Source organism: Podarcis vaucheri (assembly GCF_965113315.1).
Source record: "Podarcis vaucheri genome assembly, chromosome: 10".
Taxonomy (NCBI): Eukaryota; Metazoa; Chordata; class Lepidosauria; order Squamata; family Lacertidae; genus Podarcis; species Podarcis vaucheri.
Window position 1 is genome coordinate 65,226,838 of NC_138748.1, and position 21,615 is coordinate 65,248,452.

The following is a 21,615-nucleotide window of genomic DNA, read 5'->3' on the forward strand; positions in this document are numbered from 1 at the left end:
ATTGTAGGATTGGGCAAGGTAGGAGAGGATCTCTCACCATAAGGTAGGGTTTGGTCATCTCTCCATTATCTCACCACCAGATCTGGACTCTCGTTTTATCTCACTTTCATACTCTGAATCACACTTTCAATGTTCAACCAAACCAGATATGCCAAAGTGATTGCACGCACACATCCAAATATTATCTTTTAAAATTGTTGTAGCCTGCCCTGGGATCGTAAACACACAGACACACCATTAAATGCATTGCTATTGTATGTACAGCTAATTATTATCTGAAACTATAATTATTTACATATACATTAAAAAATGGCAACCACTGTTTTGTTTGTTTGTTCATGTGACTGTTTAAAAGGTGTTCTTAATAGTGCTGACATGTTATATTTTTTATTTTTAATGTATTGTGTTGTTTTACTACTCTGTTGTTGGCCGAAGAGGGCTTCTTTGAAGAGCAGAAGAGATACCTGACTGCATCACTGTGCAAGGTCCCCATATCGGTTTGGGCCCAGATCCAAGTCAGAATCAGAGCAGGCCCACTCCAAACTGCTGGATAAGGCCTCAGATTGGATTGGGGGTATGGGGCGTTCAGAGTCTAATGTGTACTCCCTTTGTATATATGAACATACAGAGAGCCCTCCTGAATCAGAGCAGATGGTCATCTAGTCCAGCTGTTGTACAGAGAAACAGTCTCCCTCGGGAGAGAGTGGACTCTCCTTCCTTAGAGGCTTCCAAGCAGAGGTTGGGTGGCCTTCTGTCATGGATGCTTTAGCTGAGATTCCTGCATTGCAGGGGGTTGGACTAGATGACCCTCAAGGTCCCTTCCAACTCAACAGTTCTTTGACTCTATGATCCTGTTCTCACAGATGCTGATGGGAAACTCACAAGCAGAAGCAGAGCACAATAGTACACTAGCCCCTTGTGATTCCTAGCAACTGGTATTCAGACACATATTACCTCTAATCCTTTTTAAAGCCCCCTACAGTAGGGGGGCTTTTAACCCTACCTCAGGTTAAGTGCTTAATTCGTTCCAGAGGTCTGTTCTTAACCTGAAACTGTTCTTAACCTGAAGCACCACTTTAGCTAATGGGGCCTCCTGTTGCTGCCGCGCCACTGGCGCATGATTTCTGTTCTCATCCTGAAGCAAAGTTCTTAACTTGAAAGAGTCTGTAACCTGAAGTGTATGTAACCTGAAGCGTATGTAACCTGAGGTACCACTGTATTTTGGTAGGCATCCTTACTTCTGGGAGCAGTTTCTTCTGCGTGTCCTGAATCTTCCAACGTTCAGCTTCACTGGACATCTATAAATTTCCACGACACAGAGAAGTTCTTTTCCTCCCCAGCAATGAAGTGCTCCAGAGAAATGAATAATTTTCAGAGAAATTGTCCCTCCCAAACAGTCGGGGGTCCTGGCATGTGTGCATGTTTGCACGTTTCCCTTTCCTGATCTAGTGATATTACTGTTTGTTTATTTTCCCTCTCTCTCTCTCTTTTGGCACATCAAGTACCTTAGATTATTATATGTCAGTTGAGAAACTCTCGACAGCTCCTTGTCATGGGTGTATAAAATCTTCTGTAATGCTGTAATACTGTATCATTGATATCTCCCTGAGATAACACCTAAGTGTCTCTACTGGCTATATAATCTGAAGCAAAAGTTAACAAAAAGAAGAGATCTTTTAGTAAAAACACAGCCCTTTAAAAATAAAATAAAAAGGAAAGTAACTGGTGTCACTCTTTTCCAGACAGTGGCGTAGCGTGGGTTGTCAGCACCCGGGGCAAGGCAAGTAATTTGCGCCCCCTAACCCGTGGATTTGCGCCCCCTAACCCTAACCCCCAGATGTTGCGCCCGGTGTGGCCAGCCCCCTCTGCACCCCCCACGCTACGCCACTGTTTCCAGATAGTGGTCTAGATAAGCAGATTTAGATGTCGTCCTAACAGCAAAAGACAACACAGCCCTTTTCTTCAATTGCTTCTGTATTCCTGAGTTAACTGGGTCCATCGGCTTTCTAAATGCTGTTTGCAAACGACCAGAAATCCTCTGTTCTGACATTCTAGAGTCGGTCCCAGACAGATGGCTTGCCCTATTCAAATTACCATACCTGATGGGACTATACCAGCACAGTCTCCTGGTGTTGTGTGCACCCATACTTAGATCTGGGTTGTTCATTTTGGGCTGCACACCTAAATTTCGCGAATCTAAAAAAAATGAAAAGGGGTTGATGCCCTTCTCTTTAGCAATTTTCCATGCTTGGGAGCATGGCTTGCTATCTGGATAGCTGGGGAAACATCTTATCCCAATTGTCATGAACACACCAGGTCCAAGTGTAATCTCAGAAGAGTCAACTGAGTGATGGGGGCCAGAGGCTTGCTAGAGCCATCGGGAGATAATTGCTTGGTTTTTTTGGTTGGCGGTTCAAATCCCCGCGACAGGGTGAGCTCCCGTTGCTCGGTCCCTGCTCCTGCCAACATAGCAGTTCGAAAGCACGTCAAAGTGCAAGTAGATAAATAGGTACCACGCCAGCGGGAAGGTAAACGGCGTTTCCGTGCACTGCTCTGGTTCGCCAGAAGCGGCTTAGTCATGCTGGCCACATGACCCGGAAGTTGTACGCCAGGTCCCTCGGCCAGTAAAGTGAGATGAGTGCCGCAACCCCAGAGTCGTCCACGACTGGACCTAAAGGTCAGGGGGCCCTTTACCTTTACCTTTACTGTGTTATCAAGCCAGGAACCTGGACTCCTAAGACCAATGTTCAGTTCTCATTTTGCATCATCTCTTCTCTTATGCATCCAGGACTTTGCAAAGGCGAAGATGTTCAGGTGTTGAAGTCTCACAGTTATTTGTTGCTCATGCATAACAAACCTGTTGAGCACGACTGACTGTGGCTCTTCATTCTGCATAGATATTAAAACAAGGAAGGAGGTGATTGTGACACCTTGTCACATCAAAAAACCAGGTTACTAGGTGTCTTGGATTTACAGAAGCCATCCCAGTTTCTGATTTGATCCCAGAATGTCCCACTTTTCCTTAGGACATCCCTATTTTCATCGGAGAAATGTCAAGGCCTTGGGGCTATGCCACCCCTGAGCCAAGAAGAGAAGTAGCTATACAACCTTTAGAAGACATCTGAAGCCAGCCCGGTATAAGGAAGCCTTTTTTAAGCTTTAAGGTTTTATTATGTTTTTATATATGTTGGAAGCCTCCCGGGGTGGCTGGGGCAACCCTGTCAGATATGTGGGGTATTATTATTATTATTATTATTATTATTATTATTATTATTATTAAATAGGACGTCCCTATTTTCATCAGAGAAATGTTAGAGGGTATGAAAGGTATGCCTGTACGGATTTCCTCAGAAAGGAAAAGAACTCCCCATTGATCAAATTAGCTAACCCCATTATAAATTTGGTCCAGACCCATTCAAGGGACACGGGTGGCGCTGTGGGTTAAACCACAGAGCCTAGGACTTGCCGATCAGAAGGTCAGCGGTTCGAATCCCCGCAACGGGGTGAGCTCCCGTTGCTCTGTCCCTGCTCCTGCCAACCTAGCAGTTCGAAAGCACATCAAAGTGCAAGTAGATAAATAGGTACCACTCCGGCAGGAAGGTAAACGGCATTTCCGTGCGCTGCTCTGGTTCGCCATAAGCGGCTTAGTCATGCTGGCCACATGACCCGGAAGCTGCACACCAGCTCCCTCGGCCAATGAAGCGAGATGAGCGCCACAACCCCAGAGTCGGTCACGACTGGACCTAAAGGTCAGGGGTCCTTTTACTTTACTAGACCCATTCAAGCTGGACCTATCAGAATTCACAAAAAGCTCTGCTGATCAGGTCAGTGACCCATCTAGTGCAGCATCCTGTTCTCACAGTGATCACCCTGATGCCTGTGAGAGACCCTCAAGGAGGACCTGAGCAGAAGAGCACATGGCTCTCCTGAAGTCTCCAGCAACTCGTAACTGGAATCATGTAGTGGAGGCAGAGCATTGGAGACCTGCCCAGCCTCTTCCCCAAGGGTAGGGGAGAGAAAACCTTATTTTGGAGTAGAGGGAGGCTAACAGCTAACAGAGGGGGGGGGGTTCCCTGCAAGTACCATGGAGTCTGGTCCATTAGGGTGATTGCACCACCAATCACAGCCTGCCCTCTGCCAGCCTTCCCCCTGCCTGGTGTTTATCGGCCTCTCTTGGCTATGGCTCCCTGCTGTGATGGCCTGGGACTCAGGCTCGGATTTGGAACCAGAGGAGACTCAGTCCGCACCAGATCCTTTGCCTCAGGCATCATCTGAACCAAGTGTGGGGCCTGATCCTGAAAAGTCCCAGTCTGCACAGGTTCCCTTGCAACAAACACCAGCTGGGCCAAGTCAGGTGCTTGAGCCTGCCCTGGCTCCAAATGCAGGGATTACCTCGTTGCCTTCAGCTGGGCCATCACTTACAGCTGCTCCACTACCAGTTGGGTCAGGGGAGGCTGGGGAGGCCTCTGGGTCTAGTAACCCACCAATGTCTCCCGAGCTGCAGAGACTGAGGTCTGAGAGAAGGAGAGACCTGAGTACTCACAGGAGGAGTGCTTGCCTTCGGGTGAAACAGGGAGGTGAGTCGTTGGGGGATCAGGACCGGCCGTTACCCCGACAAAGATAAAAGGCTGATGGACCTCGCCCCAGGTTGCGGGAGCAACATTGCTGTATGCCAGATCCTGCACCTGTCCTTGCCTGGTTTCCTGCCTCATATCCTGCCTTGGCCCTGTCGGACTGACTCCTAGCAGAACCTCCAGATTCTGGACTGGTCTTGGACCGCATTTCAAGGGTTACCCCTGGGCCCAGCACACCTGCCTTCTGCCCTGCAAGTGCCAATGGGTGCCAGTCACCACTACTGCAGAAGATGTTTTGCAGAGCCTCTCCATGGCTTCAAATAAAGCATGGAGCCATGTGTCAAGCCCAAGAATACCAGGCAGGAAATGATACCCTGTGTGGCCTTTCTAACCAAGGAGAAGCCTCTGTCATTTGTTATAGTCCTCTCCCTGGTTAAGCCTCCCTGTCCCCATTGGGGAAGAAACTGGGATGAAGATGGACTTTTTGTACATTCAAATGGAGCATTCCAAAAGCCCGACTTCTATTTTTTTCAGTGGAGAAAGCTGCTGTGAGCTAGCACATCCCCACCCAAGCCTATAAGGTCAATGCCAACATCTTTTAAGTCCAAGACAAGAGGGAGCCAGTAATGGAAATCTGGCGTGATCTGCTCCTCTCTTTGGGAGGTGGGCCAACATCTGAACACATGTTAAACTAATCTAGCCTCAAGTCTAAGCAATCGTGAATGAATGGCTCGTTGAGCGGGAGACAATTAGCTGGTAGAATTAATGGTTACTGGCTTAAATAACATTGTGAAAGGAAGAGGAAGACGGAAAGGAGAGCTCTCTCAACATCTGAGATAGCTAAATGAAACCTGCACCTTCAGAAGGGGTGCACCACTGAATCCCAGATGCTGCTGGGATTGAAAAGGGCCAGTCTAGTCATCCACTGCCCTCAGTTTTCAGACTACCATGTGCAAAAACTAAAGAGGTGCTTGAGAAGTCGTAGGAAATTTGAGGAGGGCTTTTAGCTTCTGCTGAGGGCAGAGCTGACAGCTGTCTAGGAGGACATGAAGCAGTGGCATGTTGGAGGGACAAATTTTTTTGGTTTTGTTCTGAAGAGATGTATTATCTTTCTACAGTGGACACTTAGGCTGAGAATGTGATCCATGCGGGAGGCACATTTGCAACCCACAAGATAAAGGGACCCCTGACCATTAGGTCCAGTCGCAGATGACTCTGGGGTTGCAGCGCTCATCTCGCTTAATTGGCCGAGGGAGCCGGCGTACAGCTTCCGGGTCATGTGGCCAGCATGACTTAGCCGCTTCTGGCGAACCAGAGCAGCACACGGAATCGCTGTTTACCTTCCCGCCGGAGCAGTACCTATTTATCTACTTGCACTTTGACGTGCTTTCGAACTGCTAGGTTGGCAGGAGCAGGGAGGAGCAACAGGAGCTCACCCCGTCGTGGGGATTCGAAACGCTGACCTTCTGATCAGCAAGTCCTAGGCTTGCACCCGCGTCCCTTGTCTGCACACATGCGGGTCGCAATTTCGTGTCTCTGCACATGCGTGAGTGCCAAAACCCACAAGTAGCCAATTCCAGTACTTCCAGGTTTTGGCGCATCCATAACCCGAAAATGCGCAACCTGAAGCATCTGTAACCCGAGGTATGACTGTATTTAAATTATGGCCATTGTTGCTAAGTTTGCGACTATACCAGGGGTGAGTCGAGGTATATATTGCACACTGGTCAGAGCAGGAGGTGGCCAAAGTGCCCATTGACCACTCAAGAACACACACAGTTGGAGGTAGCCATGGTTCTGAATAGCAGTTGTTGGAAACCACAGGCGGGGAGAGTACTTTTGTGCTAGAATCTTGCCTGCTGGTTTCCCATCTGGTTGGCCACTGTGAGAACAGGATCCTGAAGTAGATGGGCCATTGGCCTGATCCAGCAGGCTCTTTGTATGTTCTCACATGAATATTCATGTGTGGCCTCCAGAGAGACACGAACATAGAATCATAGAGTTGGAAGAGACCACAAGGGCCATCGAGTCCAACCCCCTGCCAAGCAGGAAACACCATCAGAGCACTCCTGACATATGGTTGTCAAGCCTCTGCTTAAAGACCTCCAAAGTAGGAGACTCCACCACACTCCTTGGCAGCAAATTCCACTGTCGAACAGCTCTTACTGTCAGGAAGTTCTTCCTAATGTTTAGGTGGAATCTTCTTTCTTGTAATTTGGATCCATTGGTCCGTGTCCGCTTCTCTGGAGCAGCAGAAAACAACCTTTCTCCCTCCTCTATATGACATCCTTTTATATATTTGAACATGGCTATCATATCACCCCTTAACCTCCTCTTCTCCAGGCTAAACATGCCCAGCTCCCTTAGCCGTTCCTCATAAGGCATCGTTTCCAGGCCTTTGACCATTTTGGTTGCCCTCCTCTGGACACGTTCCAGTTTGTCAGTGTCCTTCTTGAATTGTGGTGCCCAGAACTGGACACAGTACTCCAGGCGAGGTCTGACCAGAGCAGAATACAGTGGCACTATCACTTCCCTTGATCTAGATGCTATACTCCTATTGATGCAGCCCAGAATTGCATTGGCTTTTTTAGCTGCCGCGTCACACTGTTGGCTCATGTCAAGTTTGTGGTCAACCAAGACTCCTAGATCCTTTTCACATGTACTGTTCTCAAGCCAGGTGTCACACATCTTGTATTTGTGCCTCTCATTTTTTTTGCCCAAGTGCAATACTTTACATTTCTCCCTGTTAAAATTCATCTTGTTTGTTTTTGCCCAGTTCTCTAATCTGTCAAGGTCGTTTTGAAGTGCAAAGGCATCTAGAGGACTGGTAAATGCTAATAAAGCAATTATAATGCTACTGTGTACAATTCAACAATGTCAACCTTATTGCAGATAATAATAATAATAATAATAATAATAATAATAATAATAATAATAATAAATTTAATTTATACCCCACCCTCCCCCAGCCAAGACCAGGCTCAGGGCGGCTATCACCAGGTATAAAAAAATTGATTAAAATACAACTTAAAAACAAGATTAAAATACAACATTAAAATGCAGCCTCATTTCAGTAGAAACTCAAATAATAATAATAATAAATTATTTATACCCCACTCTCCCCAGCCAAGACTGGGCTCAGGGCGGCTAACAACCAATAATAAAAACAAGTTGATTAAAATACAATTTAAAAGATTAAGATACAACATTAAAACAATTAGGGAGCAATCTCTTCATAGGAGGAGAAAGGAAAAAGAAACAGGGGGAGGGAATCAAACTGATTCTGAGCCAAAGGCAAGGTGGGACAACTCTGTCTTACAGGCCCTGCGGAAAGAGATCAGATCCCACAGGGCCCTGATCTCAAGAGACCAAATCAAAAACTTTTGGGGGATGAAAATGTCGAATCTTCACCAAGGCCAATGAGATGAGTGATGGGAAACCTCTGGCCCTTCAGGTCTTCCACCAACCACAGCCAGCATGGCCAGTGGGCGGGGACTATGGGAGATGTGACGAATCTATAAGCAAATCCATCAATTCACAGAGTTTATCCTCCCCCCCCCCCACATTAAATTCCGTTCTCCATATTTCCAGTTCAGACTATTGTACAGATTTTTGCAAGGCAATTTCCCCCTAATATGATGCACTTTTGTACATTGTTTTCACTTGCATCTGCTTTTTGTTCACGCTAGTATATCTATTGTTGCACACATTACTTGGCCTCGATAACTGCATTTCAAAATTCAGAAAAGGGCAGATTCTGAAGGGTGGTTGTTTTTCAGACCCTGTATTACACACACACACAAACACACACACACACACACACAGAATTTTAACTGATAAAGGTTCCCCTCTAAGTGCAAACCAAATTGAGCTTCTCCTCCAACCCCATCAACAACACCTGGACTATCCTGGCAGCCCTGTTCAGGGAAGTTTTTAACGTGTGACATTTTGATGTATTTTTAATCTTTGTTGGAAGCCGCCCAGAATGGCTGGGGAAACCCAGCCAGATGGGCGGGGTACAAATAATAAATTATTATTATTATTATTATTATTATTATTATTATTATTATCCTAGGTGCCCCATCCATGAGCTGGATTCATCCTAGTTTGGATGGCATTCCATCCCCATCTCTCCATTCCATGCCCCCTTAGGCCATCCACACACAAAAAAAATCATTTCATACCCAGAGCCAGTGTGGTGTAGTGGTTAAGAGCGGTAGTCACGTAATCTGGGGAACTGGGTTCGCGTCCCCGCTCCTCCACATGCAGCTGCTGGGTGGCCTTGGGCCAGTCACACTTCTCTGTAGTCTCTCAGCCCCACTCACCTCCCAGAGTGTTTGTTGTGGGGGAGGAAGGGAGAGGAGATTGTTAGCCGCTTTGAGACTCCTGAAGGGGAGTGAAAGGCGGGATATCGAATCCAAACTCTTCTTCTTCTTCTTCAGAGTCAGGACAGAGCATGGCTGAATTTTGACATTATTTTATTTTAAGCCCCCCCTGCATTGATTAGCTGGCAATAAATAGCTCTCTCTGGTTGGCAATCATAAGTCACCGTTCAAGGGTTCACTGCAGTCGCAATGCCAGTAGTTCTCCCACCTCACCACATAGGCTTGCCTAAAACGTGTTTCAGCCTGCCTGCTTTCCCGTTTAACAGCACAGCTTCGAGGGAGATGGGGGAAGAGGGAGACGTGATCCTCCTTAGCCAATCTCCCGGCTCCCTTTGCCTTGCCCGTTTTATGGGAGAAACGAACAGTGCTGGAGAATTGGCCGTGAAATGAAATCTGGCTGAGTGATGCACACCCACCTCTGATGGGATGCAAGTGCATTTGCTCCTGGCTAATTTATGGTGCCTTCAGTAGGGCACAGAACCAAAAAAAAAGTGGAGTAAATAAAAAAAAGGAAGGGAGAGGCTCTCAAAATGGGGAGGGGGGGAATCACCTGCAGGAAAGATGTTCCAGCGATCTCTTCCAGCAGCTCAACACCCACACATATGTACACCCCTCCTTGTCCGTTCCCATTCAAAAGATGCTTGGGCACCATGCAACTTTTTTTCATCTTGGCTGTGTTATTACGCCGGGTCCTGTTTTATATTCAGCCCTGGCTGCTTGTAGCCTACTTAGAATTTCCGGGGTCGACTTTATTTTCGCTCCGTGACACACGGTGTGCTTTAATAGGCAGAGTGGGTGGAGAGGGAAGGAGCAAGCGTTCCAAGCGATGGGAACTCCTGTAGGCGGTCGCTTTTGCCATGGGCTTGCTGTTGCCCTGCCAGTGAGTGAGGCCGCCACTTGGGATGGATCCAGGACGTTCTCAGATATGCACACCTGGAATGAAGGAAGGGGAAAGCTCAGGCCAGTTCAATGGAATGAGCCCAGCACCTGGCTAAGTTGTTTTTATTAATTGCACCTAGAGGCTCAGCCTTTCTCCGTGTGCCGTTCTTCCACTCCCCTTGTATTCTGACAGCAATCCCATGAAATAGGGTAGGTGGCCGTGGTGGATGGTGCCCATTGGGGCTAGCAGGGCGTAAGGCAGGAGGCCAACAGTAGGTGGAGCCAGAGCCAGTGACAGGTGCAGCCAATTAGGTCCAGTTTGGTTCCCATCCTCTTCCCTGAAGAGTTTTTCAAGGGTGACACAGACTAAGGAAGGGGAAGACTGACAAGCAATGTGATTGGTAAATGTAAATAAGGCAGCAGTGCCCAGTTTGGGAGGGTTGCCATATTTTATTTTTATTTTTTTTGGCCAAGTTATTGAGTTTGGAGGTATTTTTATTGAAATTCGCCAAAATCTACACTACCGACTTGGGTTGCCATACATCCAGATTTTCCCAGAAATCTTTGCGATTTCCACCCGGACAGTGTTTACAAGGGCTGAATACTGGCTATGTCCAGGCAACCCTACTGTTTGACCTAATGGTCCAAGCGCTGTCATGAGAAAAGGGTAGACTGTAGCTCATTGTCCACTTTCAATGCAGGAGGCTACAGGTTCATCCCCTTGGTAAGACTTGGAATGCCCCCTTTGTGAAACCCTGAAAAGCTGCTAGAACTCACTATAGCCCAGCCCTCCTCTTGCTGGCTGGGGCTGCTGAGAATTGCAGTCCAGACATCTGGAGGGCAAGACCCACATGCCAACAGATCTTCTCATCAGGAGAGAGGTGTGGCGTAAGCTCCTTTCTTGATGTGCTTTCAATGCAAAAAATGCTCTAGAACAGAGAGAAGTCCATGGAGGTCCATGGGCCTTCTCCAGTGCCCTGAGCTGTCCCATCCAGTCCACCAGCCCCCCTAAAACCCTCTGCTCTCCTCCCTGTTCTCCTATGCATCTCAGTCACTTTCTGCTGAGTTGAGAAATGGGAATAGGATGACTATGTGTCCTGTTTTATAGAGCACAGCCCTCTTTTTCAGCAGTGAGTTCTCAGTTTGAAAGCCCCCACTGTTTAGGCTGGACAGATGGAGAAGAGGACTAGGCTCTTGCTCCTTTAACAGTTGTGTAGAAGAAGGGGTTTCAGCAGAACTTCTTTTGAACAACCAGCTACACTTCTTGAAATCCATTCTTCAACAAAACTGCCGCAGGTCAAGGAGCTCCATCTTCTTTTCTGTTAGGACACTCAAACTCTGTTTGAAGGGCAGTGCAACCCAAGTCCAGCCTGAAGGCAAGGAACCCCAAGAAGGGAAGGCAGGAAGGGCCTTAAAGTTGGCCATGGACATCCGGGCAGCAGACATTAGCACAGGTGAGATGGAACATAGGAAGCTGCCTTAGACTGAGATGAATTAATGGTCCCGCTAGCTCAGTACAGTATTATCTACACCAGGGGTCAGCAAACTTTTTCAGCAGGGGGCCGGTCCACTATCCCTCAGACCTTGGGGGGTTGACTATATTGGGGGAATGAACAAATTCCTATGCCCCACAAATAACCCAGAGATGCATTTTAAATAAAAGACATATTAAGGTAAAGGTAAAGGGACCCCTGACCATTAGGTCCAGTCGTGGCCGACTCTGGGGTTGCAGCGCTCATCTTGCTTTACTGGCCGATGGAGCCGGCGTACAGCTTCTGGGTCATGTGGCCAGCATGACTAAGCTGCTTCTGACGAACCAGAGCAGCGCACAGAAACGATGTTTACCTTCCCACCGGAGCGGTACCTATTTATCTACTTGCGCTTTGATGTGCTTTCGAACTGCTAGGTTGGCAGGAGCAGGGACCGAGCAACGGGATGTGAACTGCTGACCTTCTGATCAGCAAGTCCTAGGCTCTGTGGTTTAACCCACAGTGTCACCCGCATCACATTATACACATTATACTCATGTAAAAACACACTGATTACTGATCCATGGGCCGGATTTAGAAGGCGATTGGGCCAGATCCTGCCCCCAAGCATTAGTTTGCCTACCCATGATCTACACTGACTGGCAGTCACTCTCCAGAATATCAGGGATGGTTCTCTCCCAGTCCTACCTAGAGTTGGCAGGGCTTGAACCCAGCTCTTTCCCACAGGGCATCACGATGGTGAGATGCATTGCATCTCTATTTAAATGGCAGGAAGTATTTCTGAAATTTGCATCTATGCATATAAGTTAGCATGCCTACCGTTAGGTAAAGTGAGACGTTTGACGCCGGGAGCTCTGATTTTGGGCCTTATGAGAGGGCAGCAAATTGTTAGTTATTTCATTTAGTGCCATTGTTCTTGCACGTTTGCTGTCAAGGTGAGGGTGGCGGGATTCTCTGCCTTCAGTACAATGGATGTTATTTAAACTATTAGCCTTTCAAACAACTAGTGTCTTCAAACAAACCAAATCTGGGCTTTCATTGTGTTGTTTTGTAAAAGGAGCTGCTAATTGAGGAGATTTTATTTCTTCCAGAATGGGTGTTTTGTTTTGCTGGTAATGCTGCAATTTAGAGTGTTTTAAAATATTTCTTTACACTGTTAACTTGTATTTTAACACTGTATTTTGCTTCATGTTTAGAAAATCCTTCAGTGCACATGCACCACTAGTCCTCAATGATATTCTTTCAGAGAAGCTGGTAAAATGTGGACTGGATGAGGTAACTGTTAGGTGGATTTGTAGCTGGTTGACTGATTGAACCCCAAGAGTGTTCACTAATGGTTCCTCATCATCCTAGAGAAAGTGGGATGCCACAAGGTTCTGTCCTGGGCCCATTGTTGCTCAACATCTTTATCAATGACTTGGATGAAAACGTTCAAGGGATGCTCATAAAACTGGCAGGTGACACCAAACTGAGAGAGATAGCCAGTTCCGCTGAAGATAGAATTGGGATTAACTGGAGAACTGGGCCCAAACTAACACAATGCATTTCCATAGGGACAAATGTAAGGTTCTATCTTACTTGGGAAGGAAGAACCAGGTGCACAAATATAAGGTGGGGACACCTGGCTTGCCCGCAGTACATGTGAAAAAGGTCTAGAGGTCTTAGTAGACCACGAGTTTAACATGAGTCAACAGAGTGATGCAGTAGCAAAAAAAAGCCAATGTTATTCAAGGCTGCATCAACAGAAGTATAGTCCAAATCAAGGGAAGTAATAAAGGTAAAGGTAAAGGGACCCCTTACCTCTGGGGTTGCAGAGCTTATCTCGCTTTACTGGCCAAGGGAGCCGGCGTACAGCTTCCAGGTCATGTGGCCAGCATGACTAAGCCGCTTCTGGAGAACCAGAGCAGCACACAGAAATGCCGTTTACCTTCCTGCTGGAGCGGTACCTATTTATCTACTTGCACTGGCGTGCTTTCGAACTGCTAGGTTGGCAGGAGCAGGGACCGAGCAACGGGAGCTCACCCCGTCGTGGGGATTCGAACTGCCGACCTTCTGATTGGCAAGTCCTAGGCTCTGTGGTTTAACTCACAGCACCACCCGCGTCCCAAAGGGAAGTAATATTCCCACTCTATTCTGCCTTGGTCAGACCACATTATGGACTCTGCAATGTGTGCAGAGGAGGGCAACCAAGATGATCAAGGACCTTATGGTGAATGGTTATAGGAATTGGTTACGTTAAGCCTAGTAAAGACGAGACTGAGGGGATATATGACAGCCATCTTCAAATATCTAAAGGGCTTTCACTTGGAGGATGCAGCAAGCTTGTTTTCTCCTGTTCCAGAGGCTAGGATGTGAACCAATGGCTTCAAGTTAACAAAAACGGGGAGCTTGGATGATCATCTTTCATGAACACTTGAGTTCTTTGTCATCAAACTTTATTTTGGTCACAGACTAGCATAGTGCTTGAGTTGAGATTCCTGCATTGCAGGGGGTTGGACTAGATGACCCTCGGGATCCCTTCCAACTTCACGATTCTATGGTTCTATTATAGCTATGCTCTGTCTCCATGTGTAAAGGCAGGACTATGCTTCTGAACATCAGTTGCTGGAAGCCACAGAGGGGGAGTCCTGCTCAGGTCCTGTTTTCAAGCTTCCCACAGGCATCTGGTTGCCCACTGTGAGGTCAGGATAGTGGACTGGATGGCCCTTCTTGTGTTCTAATGTTTAATAGCTAAGTAGAACACCCATGTTCAAAGGCAGCGTGCTGCTAAATTCTAGCTGCTGGGAAGAAGCAGGGAGGGAGGCAATATCTGCATGTCCTGGTTCCGGCCATCCCAAAAGCCTCTGGTGGGACCTTCTGTCTGACCCAGCTGAGCTCCCCCTATGCTCTTACATTAACGAAGATAATGTGTTTTGATAAGTATCGCCTTCCATAATCCTTCAATGTCCCTTTAAGTGGGTTTTGTGTACACTTCCTTACGTTCAGGATGAAAATGCCTGCAGATGCCTTCCACACCCCTGGAGTTTATAACCTCAGCCTGCACAAGTCCAGCATTGAAAGATCTACAGCCTCCAGGCAGTTAAGGGAAGATGAATCATTTTCATAAATGAGTGCAGAGGGAGGTCAGGCCAGGGGACATTGAAGGTTACATGTGTGGCTGAGATAAGACCCCATTCATCCTCCTCTTACTGTCAAGTTGTGATGGGTGAGCTTTGCCTTGAGCTCCTATAAAACATGTTGTTTGCAGAAAACTTGCAGGTGGTTTGTTAAAGTGGGGTGGGGGTGGTAAGGAAGGAAAGAAAGTAAGTAAGGAAGAAAGTCCAAACTGTTACAATGAAATTTATCTCCCCAATAGACAGGTCTGTTTATTAGAAGAGAAACAGGGGGATCTCAGAGAGAAATTCAGCGTTGCTGACTTCCAGCAGCCCCTAAAGTTACCACCTTTGCAACAATTGCACTAAAAATGTCAAAGCTATTTGTATTGATGGCATGTCGAGGAGTAGCTGAACAAGACTGTTAAAAAGAAAAAGAAGTGTGCATGCACAGATGAGAGGAGGGAGGGCGGCTTAGAAGAAGCTGGCTGCCTATACTTTGTAGATGGAAAAGTCTCATTCAGGTTTAGCTGAGGACTGTGGAGAGGGAAATCAAGCTGGATTTGCCATTCTCAAAAAAAGGGTCAAGGGTGCTTTATCAGTGGTGTAGCGTGGGGGGTGCAGGGGGGGCCGGCCGCACCGGGCGCAACATCTGGGGGTTAGGGTTAGGGGGCGCAAATCCACGGGTTAGGGGGCGCAAATCCATGGGTTAGGGGGCGCAAATTACTTGCCTTGCCCCGGGTGCTGACAACCCACGCTACGCCACTGTGCTTTATGATTATGTTTCCCTTAGCAAAAACTGTGCAAAAGGTGTGGCTGTTTTCTGAAGATATTATTATTATTATTATTATTATTATTATTATTATTATTATTACACTCATCTGATTGGGTTGCCACAACCATTCTCGGCAGCTTCCAGCAAATTAAAACATCAAACACATCAAGCATTAAAACAACAAACATTAAACATTAAAAACTTCCTTATACAGGGCTGACTTCAGATGTCTTCTAAAAGTCATATAGTTGTTTATTTCCTTGACATTAGACGGGAGGGCGTTCCACAGGGCAGGCACAGCTACCAAGAAGTCTGCCTGCTTCCCTGTAGTCTCACGTCTTACAATGAGCTGGATTTCACTTAAAAGCACATTTGATTTATACTGTACATTATTTCCTCCAAAGTAATTTGTAGTGTTTCTCCCCCACCACCCCTGGATGCCAAAAGAAAACAAGCTTTCTACTTTTAGGACTTAAGAAGGGTCCTGTGAAAAATTCATATTTCATAGATCTTAGAGATGTCACAATACTCAGGTTACAGAACCACAGAATCTTAGAATTGTAGAGTTGGAAGGGTCTATTCCAATCCCCTGCAATGCAGGAATCTCAACTAAAGCATCCATGATGGATGGCCATCCAACCTCTGCTTAAAAACCTCCAAGGAAGGTTTTTAAGGTCCACCACCTCCTGAGGGAGACCGTTCTGCAGTCAAACAGCTCTTACGGTCAGAAAGTTATTCCTGATGTCTAGCAGAATCTCCTTTCTTGTGACTTGAAGCCGTTGGTTTGTGTCCTACCATCCAGAGCAGGGGAAAACGAGCTGGTTCCCTCTTCCATGTGACAGCCCTTCAGATATTTTATAGATGGTTATAGATCAATATAAATTTATTTATTTATTTATTTATTTCCCGCCCATCTGCCTGGGCTTCCTCAGCCACTCTGGGCGGCTTCCAACAAAATATTACAATACCGTAATACATCAAACATTAAAAGCTTCCCTAAACAGGACTGCCTTCAGATGTCTTCTAAAAGTCTGGTAATTGTTGTTCTCTTTGACATCTGGTGGAGTGCGTTCCACAGGTCGGGTGCCACTACTGAGAAGGCCCTCTGCCTGGTTCCCTGTAACTTGGCTTCTCGCAGTGAGGGAACTGCCAGAAGGCCCTCGGCACTTGACCTCAGTGTCCGGGTAGAATGATGGGGGTGGAGACACTCCTTCAGATATACTGGATCGAGAGCTGGAACATAGAGCTATGGCCCAGGACATTAAATTTGGGGAAACTTAAAATGGCAGGAAGTCACTGAGGATGGGAACCAAGTTTGGCTCCCTTTTCAAAGCAGCCTCGCTGTCCATTGCTAAAGAACATAGGGGGGCCAGATAGAAAGAGCAGTTCAAGGAGGACACTGACAAACTGGAACGTGTCCAGAGGAGGGCAACCAAAATGGTCAAAGGCCTGGAAACGATGCCTTATGAGGAACGGCTAAGGGAGCTGGGCATGTTTAGCCTGGAGAAGAGGAGGTTAAGGGGTGATATGATAGCCATGTTCAAATATATAAAAGGATGTCACATAGAGGAGGGAGAAAGGTTGTTTTCTGCTGCTCCAGAGAAGCGGACACGGAAGAATGGATCCAAACTACAAGAAAGAAGATTCCACCTAAACATTAGGAAGAACTTCCTGACAGTAAGAGCTGTTTGACAGTGGAATTTGCTGCCAAGGAGTGTGGAGGAGTCTCCTGCTTTGGAGGTCTTTAAGCAGAGGCTTGACAACCATATGTCAGGAGTGCTCTGATGGTGTTTCCTGCTTGGCAGGGGGTTGGACTCGATGGCCCTTGTGGTCTCTTCCAACTCTATGATTCTATGATTCCATGAATGGCAATGCAGCTAGGCCGGGCTGGTGAGGGAGCCTTCCAAGCCCCTGTGGTCCCTGGCCAGGACCTGGCGAGGCTGTAGAGGCAGATTTCGGAAAGGTTGACCGGTTTGCCTGCAGTGTGTGCTGAGCCAAGAGGATGCTATAGGGTGCCACAACAATAACAAACAAAAAAAGGTGAGGTTCACAGAAAGCATTGGATTTCGGTGCTGCGCAGGGCAGCCACATAAATGTTAAAGGCCAGAGTGTCAGAGACCAGACTGGAGATTACAGCTCTGACGAGGAATTGTGGGAACCTCCTCCTCTTCCTGCTCCTGACCAGGATCCGGAAGCTGCCTGGGAACAGTGGAGCGGTATAGATTTAGAGAATTGGTTTGCAGAGGGACACAGTTCAGAAAACAGCAGCTGGGCAGAGCTGAGTGGGGAACAGCTAGGAGAAGCAGAACAGGAAGAGAGAGAGATAACTGATTCCCCTTTGCTACAAAGTGTCCAAGGGCAAGGAGAACTAATAAGGTTGCTACGCAGAAGGGTCAGTGGTTGCAGGATCAGGTGGCAAGAAGGGGAAGTGATGGGAAGGACTCAGGGGGAAGTAGGAGGAAAACTTAATTGGGAGCACCTTCACTCCGAGAATGGCTGTGTTGTTCTTTTGCTGTGATCATTAAACACTCGTAAACTGGTAAAAGACTCTAATGGCTTTGTTCTGCTGTTGCATGGCCAACCTGGGGGGGGGGGGGAAGCCATTTCTCCGAAGCCTGACACAGAGTAACCTCAAAGGACCCTGGACAGTTAAGTCCAGTCAAAGGGGACTATGGTGTTGTGGCGCTCATCTCGCTTTCAGGCCGAGGAAGCCGGCATTTGTCCACAGACAGTTTTCTGGGTCATGTGGCCAGCAGGACTAAACCGCTTCTGGCGCACAGAACAACATGACGAGCACACAGAAATGCTGGTTAGCTTCCCGCTGCAGCAGAACCTATTTATCTACTTGCACTGGGATGCTTTTTGAGCTGCTAGGTTGGCAGGAGCTGGGACAGAGCAACGGGAGCTCACCCCATCACAGGGATTTGAACCGCCAACCTTCCAATCAGGAAGCCCAAGAGGCTCAGTGGTTGAGACCACAGCACAAACCATGTCCCCTAGTCACCTCAAATGGCACGCTGAGGATAGCTGAAAGGAGCAACAGATTCGGATCCTCGGGGATTGCACCACTCACCTCACCCTGCAATTGTGTAACTGTGCAACTGAAAACCAGTGTGGTGTAGTCGTTAAGAGCACTAGACTCGTAATCTGGTGAACCAGGTTCGCTTCCCCGCTCCTCCACATGCAGCTGCTGGGTGACCTTGGGCCAGTCACACTTCTCTGAAGTCTCTCAGCCTCACTCACCTCACAGAGTGTTTGTTGTGGGGGAGGAAGGGAAAGGAGATTGTTAGCCGCTTTGAGACTCCTTAGGGTAGTGATAAAGCAGGATATCAAATCCAAACTACTACTACTACTACTACTACTACTACTACTACTACTACTCTTCTTCTTCTTCTTCTTCTTCTTCTTCTTCTTCTTCTTCTTCTTCTTCTTCTTCTTCCCTACCCCCACTGCCTCCACCTGCATAGAACATGGTAATCATGAGTTGCTTAAAGCTAGGCCATCTAGTGACTTTATCTGTTACCGGCTCATAGCTCACGCTTAGCCCCGCCAGCTCTGCGAAGCAGCCTGAACATCATTCTGGACTTCTGAGGGCTGAAAACACTAAACCGCTGCTCCCATTCCCCGGAATTAGAAAGGCTTTAAAGGTCCACAGCAATTTATACTGAAGAGGACAAAATGCCAAGTAACTGCTGTTTAATTACGTAGCAATTTAATGAGGTTTATTGGTAAATAAATTCCAGGTGATTATAGAGTAATGACATGTCCCTGCAGACTAGTGAGTAATTGCATTTATCAGATCCAAAAGGAATTTCCATATAACCTGTGCTGAGAACTGGAAGGAAGAGATAATTAGGTCTCCACGCTTTGCAACTGTATAGGTTGTTTTTTAAAAAAATAAAAAATATAGAAAATAAAAATTGTCTTCCTAGTAGAAGGTAATTACTGGGCCTAGATCATTCCTTGTCTGTGGAAAAACTGCAAGATAATAGGATGCTAAAAAGAAAGGCATCATTTCATTTTCATTGAAAAATCAACTTTGAGAATCGTATGAAATCTTCTGCATAATAAGAGTTTTAGAGCTTTAAAATGTTTATTCCCATTAAACCAGAAACTGACTCTTTCTTCCATTGTAGTTTTACTAATATGAATCTTATGATATTTTTTCTTTTTTAAAAAAGATCTTTGCCTCTCTTAGAATGTTTAGAAGAGTGTATTAATTTCATAATAGGAGAGAAATCAACATGCATCTATCCATTCTAAGGTCATAGCAACAAGGATCTTAAAATGTTGCTGTCAAACTGCCCTGCACTTGAAAGAGCTGTTAAAATATGCTATGAGCAGGTTCTTCACCAGCTACAGCAAGCGTAATGCTAACACTTGCTTAGAAAACAGACATAGATGGAAAGCACAAATGTTGAATTAATCACTGGTCTTTTTCCTTCATATATATATATATGATTTAAATAAATTTCTGTGGGGAGGTGGGGAACTAAGCATTCAAAATTAAGTCTCAAAATGACTGGAAAACTAGGAAATGAGTTCATGACATTATGGGCACCAGCCAGTAGGTACATACGAACCTGTCCATTTTGTTTTTTCACATTTTACATTTTACAAATCTTAAAATTCAGTCCTCCACATTTCTGTAGCATTTCAGTTAGTTAGTTAGTTAGTTAGTTAGTTAGTTAGTTAGGTTGTTAGGTTGTTAGGTTGTTAGGTTGTTAGGTTGTTAGGTTGTTAGGTTGTTTGTTTGTTTGTTTGTTTGTTTGTTTGTTTGTTCGTTCGTTTTCCTCCTGAAAATTTATCAGCATTTTTGTATAGGTTTCTCCTAATAAACATATTTTTATGGACACCTTTTTACAGGCGATTTCCCCAGAGGTAATGCAACGTTGCCTGTTATTCTCGCTACAGGTCTCTTAAGTCACCCTTCTCCCCCAATACTTCTGCTTCTGCGCATACCTTTTGCTTGCAGAATAGCATTGCATAATTCAGAGAATCGAGAATTATAAAACAGTAGCAACAGTGTGGCCTGCAAATCTGTTCAAGAAATGCAAACTCGGTAGTTCCTCATCAAAATGCAGGGTGACAAAATGGCAAATGAGATTCATCATGAGCAATAATAACAATAATAATAATTTATTATTTATACCCCGCCCATCTGGCTGGGTTTCCCCAGCCACTCTGGGAGGCTTCCAACAAAATATTAAAATACAATAATGCATCAAACATTAAAAGCTTCCCTAAAGAGGGCTGCCTTCAGATGTCTTCTAAAAGTCTGGTAGTTGTTGTTCTCTTTGACATCTGGTGGGAGGGCGTTCCACAGGGCGGGTGCCACTACCGAGAAGGCCCTCTGCTGCCTGGTTCCCTGTAACTTGGCTTCTCACAGTGAGGGAACCGCCAGAAGGCCCTCGGAGCTGGACCTCAGTGTCCGGGTAGAATGATGGGGGTGGAGACGCTCCTTCAAGCGGGGAAAGGGCTGTAGGTCAGTGGTAGAGCATTTGCCTTGCACACATAGCATCCCAGGTTTATTTCAGGTAGGGCTGTGAAGGAATCCTGCATGAAACCCCAGAGAGCTGCTGCCAGTCAGTGTAGACAGTATTGAGCTGGGTGGTCCAATGGTCTGACTCAGTAAAGGACTACTTTGAAGAGCAGGCTCTCCCCTGACAGCCATTCTAAGCAGATTGTCCTCAGTAAAGGACGACGCATAGGGATGCAGGTGGCACTGTGGGTTAAACCACAGAGCCTAGGACTTGCCGATCAGAAGGTCGGCAGTTCGAATCCCTGCGATGGGGTCAGCTCCTGTTGCTCAGTCCTTGCTCCTGCCCACCTAGTGGTTTGAAAGCACGTCAAAGTTCAAGTAGATAAATAGGTACCTCTCTGGCGGGAAGGTAAACGGCATTTCCGTGCGCTGCTCTGGTTTGCCAGAAGCGGCTTAGTCATGCTGGCCACATGACCCGGAAGCTGTACACCAGCTCCCTCGGCCAATAAAGCGAGATGAGCGCCACAACTCCAGAGTCGTCCACGACTGGACCTAATGGTCAGACCTTTACCTTAAAGCCATGGCCATTTGGCAAGGAAGGCGGCTACTGCGTCCGACCCAAGTTCTGCCCAAGGGCCCCGATCCTCAAGCGTCTCCCCAAATTAACCGCAAGTGGAGCAAGGAAAGGAAAGGCACTGGGTGTGGTAGCACGCCCAGCCAGGTTCCCAGCTCTGCCCTTCTCCTCTGCCTTTCCCACCCCACCCCTCCCTGCCCCATCTCCCAGATTTTCTGCGTTCATCCACGGGTGATTTTACTATTATTATTGTGTTTTGGTTTTTTTGGTTCCCTTCCGAAATGATGTAACTTTAATTAATTTTAATTGCGTGATTAATTTAATTGAAACACTGAGGGGGGGAATTAAAAGAGCACCCATTAAA

The 21,615-nt window shown here is 46.6% G+C and overlaps 1 long non-coding RNA gene across 1 annotated transcript in view; it reads right to left on the minus strand.

Moving 5' to 3' along the window:
• Positions 1-21,214, minus strand: part of LOC309541511 — a 146,439-nt gene extending 125,225 nt beyond the window's left edge. Inside the window, exon 1 of the long non-coding RNA XR_014223778.1 lies at positions 21,072-21,214. This is a non-coding gene — a long non-coding RNA (uncharacterized lncRNA). The remainder of the gene's footprint in view (positions 1-21,071) is intronic.
• Between the last annotated feature and the right edge of the window lie 401 nt (positions 21,215-21,615).